Here is a 6,260-nt window from a genome sequence, read left to right as displayed (position 1 = left end):
AATCCACCCACCTCAGCCCCACCAAAGTGCTAGGATTACAGGCGTGAGCCACTGCACCTGGACCACTTTGTCATTTTTTTGACCTAAAATTAAAATTTCAATTTCAATTATATATTTCAATTCTAGAAGTTTCTATTGGTTACTTTTTAAGTCTGGTAGATTTTTGGTTTTTTGTTTTTTTTTTTTTAAACAATCTCCTGTTCCTTACCCAAGTTTTCCACTTTTAAAATTTCTTTAAATATATGAATGGCTATGGTCTGAATGTTATATCTTCCCCAAATTCATGTGTTGAAATCCTAAACCCCAGAGTGATACTATTAAAATACAGCATTTGAGAGGTGATTTGGTCATGAGGGCTGAGCCCTTGTCAATGAGATTGGTGCCCTTACAAAAGAGGCCCAAAGGAGTTTGTCCCTTCTACCATGTGAGGACACAGCAAGAAGGCACTATCTTTTTTTTTTTTTTTTTTTTTTGAGACAAGGTCTTGCTCTGTGTCTGTCATCCAGACTGGAGTACAGTGGTGCCGTCTCAGCTTACTGCAGCCTTGACCTACCAGGCTCAAGGAATCTTTTCTCCCCAGCTTCCCAAATAGCTGGGACTACAGGCACAAGCCACCAAGTTCAGCTAAATTTTGTATTTTTTGTAGAGACAGGGTTTTGCCATGTTGCCCAGGCGGGTCTTGAGCTGTTGGGTTCAAGCAATCCACCCAACTGGGCCTCCCAAAGTGCTAGGATTACAGATGTGAGCCACCTTGCCCGGCCAAGAAGGCACTATCTATCGAACCAGAGAGCTGGCCTTCACAGACACTGAATCTGTTGGCACCTTGATCTTGGACATTTTAGTCTCCAGAACTGTAAGAAATAAAAATTTCTGTTGTTTATGAGCCATCTGGTTTAGTTTATAGTATTTGGTTATAGTGGCCCAAACAAAACAAAACACAAAGCATACTTGTTTATATTTTGTCTAATAATTCCCAAACCCGAAATGTTTGCAGGACTGATTTCACTATTCGTTGCTGCTGCTGGTTCTTATTTATGATATCATATTTTCTTGTGTTTTTGTGATTTTATCATGAAGTCTGGTCCCTTGAATTTTGTGTGAATTCTTTGAGACCTAGGTTGTGGTCGAGGGCTGCCAGAAAGGATTGTGATGATTCTGCCAGTTGCCGGCAGATTTTTTAATGAAGATCTCAAGTTGAGGTCAATTTGACCATACAAGCAGTATGAATTAAGACTGAAAACTCAGGTGATAGTGGACAGTTTTTTCCCCTGCCACCCAATGCCGAAGTGGAGACAGGCAATAAGTTTTCTTCCTGTCTTCTTTAGGGCAAGCTTATTTCTTGTTCACTCTTACACTGAGGATAGTATAGCTCTTTGGTCTCTGCTTTATGCAAAGGTGTTCAGCCATACCGCTCATGGTACGTAGGCCCTTGACTTTATTTTCTGTCCCCAGGAAGCTCAAAGTTTTTAGGATTCAGCAGACACCCTCAGCTTCAGCACTGGATTGTCTTCTGAAGCACCTGCATTCACTTAATATTTGGCCTCTGTAGGTTCTGTACACTCTTATAAACTCAGTTATGCTTTTAAGGAGATTGAAAAATAAATGTATTCCACGTTTTGGGGGTATATTTTCAGTGGTAAGACAAATTGGAGGTTCACCTTCCTGCCTGAAACAAAATTTATGTCCATTTCTCTCTCTATATATTCGCATTCACCGCCCTAGTCTAAGACACTATCATTTCTCACTACAATAGCTTCCTAATTTCTCTCTCTGTGTTTACTCTTGTACTCCTACAATTTATTCTCCATATAGCAGCCAGAATATTTTTTTTAAAAGGCTTGTCACCAGCATGTCACTTCCTAGCTTAAAACTTTCCAATGAGGAGAGTAGGAAAATCTTTAAATAAAGAAAGTAGGTTCATGGTTGCTTAAGGTAGGGTGGGCGGGGTGTTTGTGAGCATTGGGGATAGAAAGGATGAATGACTGCTAATAGGTATGGGTTTCTTCCTTTTTTTTTTCTTTTTTCGAGACAGAGTTTTGCTCTCTTTGCCCAGGCTGGAGTGCAATGGCGCCCTCACAGCTCACCGCAACCTCCACCTCCCAGGTTCAAGTGATTCTCCTGTCTCAGCCTCCTGAGTAGCTGGGACTACAGACATGTGCCACCATGCCCAGCTAATTTTGTATTTTTAGTAGAGATGGGATTTCTCCATGTTGATCAGGCTGGTCTCGAACTCCTGACCTCAGATAATCCGCCCGCCTCAGCCTCCCAAAGTGCTGGGATTACAGGCATGAGTCACTGCACCCAGCTTGATATGGGTTTCTTTTGAAAGTGAGGAAGATGCTCTAAAATTGATTGTGGTTATGGTTGCTTAGCTCTGTGAATATACTAAAACCATTGAATTATACACTTTAAATAGTCAATTATATGATATGTGAATTATATCATGATACAGTTGTTATTTGAGAAACAACAACAGCTTTCCAACAGGGAGAAGCACGTCCAGAATAGTGAACTAGGAACCTCTTTCATAATAGTAACAAAAACATTAGCAAAAATTATCAAAATAAGCTTTTTCAGAACTCTGGAAGTGAACCAAAGGCTTACAACAATACAAGGATTGTTTATTCAAGAAAAGCGGCTGAATCTCAGTAAAAACATGAGTTTTGTAGCATTTCAACTTGCCCTATTCCCACTCTCTTCTCTAGCAGGTCCTAAGTAGTTTTGAAAATCAGCAACCTCATAATTACAGTTGCTGTGAAAAATAGCAGCCTAGTAGCCACTGGGTGGGGTGGGGGTGAGAGTGGGGAAATTGGAGCTCTCCCCCAAAAAACATCCCCAGAAAACGATCACTGTTTTTCCTGCTTGGCAGCTCTCTGGAAAAGCCTCTTTCTAAAGCTTGTCTTTGATTTAGCACTTATTTAGTGCAAACAGCCCCATCTCCACAGTGTTGTAGAAAACAATCAGCAGCAATTGTTTAACATCATAGCTGCCTTATGCATTGACACCAGTTGAGGCAAACAAGAAGTTAGGTAAAGAAAGGAAAATAAGGAGAATCATGACCCCTATGTTCATGGATCAGGAAACTTAATGTTGTTAAGATGGCCATATTCCCCAAATTCATTTACAGACTCAACACAATCCCTATCAAAATTGCAGCTGGCTTTTCTGCAGAAATTGATGAACTAACACTCACTGTGAGATTCATATGGAAATGTAAGGGAAAATAGAGAAGAGAAAAAAAACTTGAAAAGTTTGAGGACTTACACTTTCTGATTTCAAAACTTGGTACAAAGCTATAGTAATCAAAACAGTGTGGTACTGGCATAAGGATATACATAAGGATCATTGGAATAGAACTGAGAGTCCAAAAATACACTATTATATTTGTGGTCAATTGATTTCAAAAAGGAAACCAAAACAATTTAATGGAGAAAGAATACTCTAAAATTGTCAGCAAACAGTGCTGGGAAAATTGGATATCCACTTGCAAAACATGATGTTGGATTCCCTACCTCCAGTCATATACAAAAAAGTAATTAAAATTGAATTATGGGCCAGGCATAGTGGTTCACACCTGTAATCCCAGCACTTTGGGAGGCTGAGGCGGGCAGATCACCTGAGGTCAGGAGTTCTAGACTAGCCTGGCCAACATGGTGAAACCCTGTCTCTACTAAAAATACAAAAGTTAGCCAGGTGTGGTGCAGCATGCCTGTAGTCCCAGCTACTTGGGAGGCTGAGGTGGTGAGAGAATGGCTTGAACCTGGGAGATGGAGGTTGCAGTGAGCCAAGGTTGCGCCACTGCACTCCAGCCTGGGCTACAGACTCTGTCTCAAAAAAAATTAAAAAAAAGTGAACCTAAGTATAAGAACTAAAAATATAAAACTCAGAAGAAAACCAGACCTTGGTGATATGGTTTGCCTCTATGTCCCCACCTCTCTCATGTCAAATTGTGCTTCCTAGTGTTGAAGGAAGGGCCTAATGGGAGGTGATTGAATTGTCGGGGCAGATTTCCCCCTTGCTGTTCTCATGACAGAGTTCTCATAAAATCTGGTTGTTTGAAAGTATATAGCACCTCCCCCTTTGCTCTGTCTCTCCTGCTCCACCATGTAAAGATTATGCCTGCTTCCCATTCACCTTCTGCCATGATTGTAAGTTTCCTGAGGCCTCTCAGCCATGTTTCCTGTACAGCCTGTGGAACTGTGAGTCAATTAAACCTCTTTTGTTTTTTTTGAGATGGAGTCTCGCTTTCTTGCCCAGGCTGGTGTGCAGTGGCACGATCTTGGCTCACTGCAGCCTCTGCTTCCTGGGTTCCAGTGATTCTCCTGCCTCAGCCTCCTAAGTAGCTGGGATTACATGTGCCCACCACTGTGCCTGGCTAATTTTTGTATTTTTAGTAGAGTTGGGGTTTCACCATGTTGGCGAGGCTGGTCTTGAACTCCTGACATCAGGTTATCCGCCCACCTTAGCCTCCCAAAGTGCTGGGATTATAGGCGTGAGCCACTGCACCTGGCCTAACCCTCTTTTCTTTATAAATTACCCAGCCTCGGGTAGTTCTTTATAGCAGTGTGGGAACGGACTGATACACTTGGGTTAGGCAGTGGTTTCCTAGATGTGACATCAAAGATAACACCAAAAACACAAGGATGAAAAGAAAAATCAGATAAGATGAACTCCATCAAAATTAAAAATTTTTGTGCCTCAAAGGACACCATCAAGAAAGTAAAATGACAAACCACAGAATGAGAGAAAACATTTGCAAATCATAAACCTGATAAGGAATTTGTATACAGAATAAATAAAGCCCTTTCAACTCTGCAATAAATAACAACCCAATTAAAAAATACAGGAAAAGTATTTGAATGGACATTTCTGCAGAGATCACATAACAAATGGCCAATAAGCACATGAAAAGGCGTTCTACATCATTAATCATTAGGGGATGCAAATCAAAACCACAATGAGACTCCACTTTACACTCACTGGGATGACGAAAATAAAAAGGAGAAACAAAATCAAATGTTGCCAAGGATGTGGAGAATTGAAACTCTCATACATTGCTGGTTGGATTATCGAATGGTATAGTCACTTCAAAAAATAGTCTAGATATATACTCCTAGGTATATATCCAAGAGAAATGAAAACATGTCCTCACAAGATTATACACAAATGTTTACAGTAGCATTGTTAATAATAACCAAAAAGTGGAAAACACTCAAATGCCCGTCAACTGATGAATAAAATGTGGAATATCTAGACAATGGATTATTATGGATGAATCTTGAAAACATCATGTTAACTGAAGGAAGTCAATCACAACCACATATTGTATGATTCCATTTACATAAAGTGTCCAGAACAGGCAACTCTACAGAGATAGAAAGTAAATCAGTAGATGCCAGTAGCTGGGGGAAGGAAGGGATAGGGAGTGACTGCTTATGGGTATTGGGTGTCGATGGGGTGATAAAATGTCCTGGAATTAATGGTGATGGTTGTATAACTCTGACTAGATTAAAAGTCAGTTGTATACTTTAGAAGTGTGAATTTTATCCTATGTGAATTATATCTCAATAAAGCTGTTAGGGGAAGAAAACCAAAACTTTCCAATGGCTTCCTAAATTTTCCAATGTGCTCTTGCCCCCACCTCCTCTCTGACCTCGTCAAATGTATTGTTAAATACATATTATGGGTCTACTATGTGCTAAGTGCTTTTTAGGCATTTGGGGTATGTCAGTGAACAGACAAGAATCCCCCCCGCAATGGAGATTATTTTCTAGGAGACAGATGGGACATAAATGACACATATAATAAATAAGTTAATATGGTAGAAGGTGATAGGGACACAGAAAAACATAAAGCAAAGTAAGGGGAATCAGGAGTGCCAGTGTTAGGATGAGATACAGATTCTATTTTAAATAGGGTGGTCAGAATAGCCCTGATGCAGCCCTTCTCTAGGCTTCAGCTACACTCCTTTCTGTCCCTCAAATATGGCAAACTCATTCTCTCTTTAGGGGTTTTGGCTAACTCATGACTGGTTCCTTTGTGTCATTCAGATTTCAGCTTTAAAAGGTCCACAGAGGCCTTCCCTTGATTATCCAGTCTAAGGTAGCTACCCAGTCACTTGCATCATCTCTCTGTTGATTTCTTTTATATCACTTATTCATTGAATTAACTCATTCAACAAATGCAAATGCTTGCCACATTCTAAGCATTTCTAGGGATATAGCAATGAACAAGAATCAAAATTCCTGCCCTTATGTAAC

Source organism: Mandrillus leucophaeus, unplaced genomic scaffold, assembly GCF_000951045.1.
Source record: "Mandrillus leucophaeus isolate KB7577 unplaced genomic scaffold, Mleu.le_1.0 Scaffold491, whole genome shotgun sequence".
Lineage (NCBI taxonomy): Eukaryota > Metazoa > Chordata > Mammalia > Primates > Cercopithecidae > Mandrillus > Mandrillus leucophaeus.
This window is presented reverse-complemented; position numbering follows the sequence as displayed.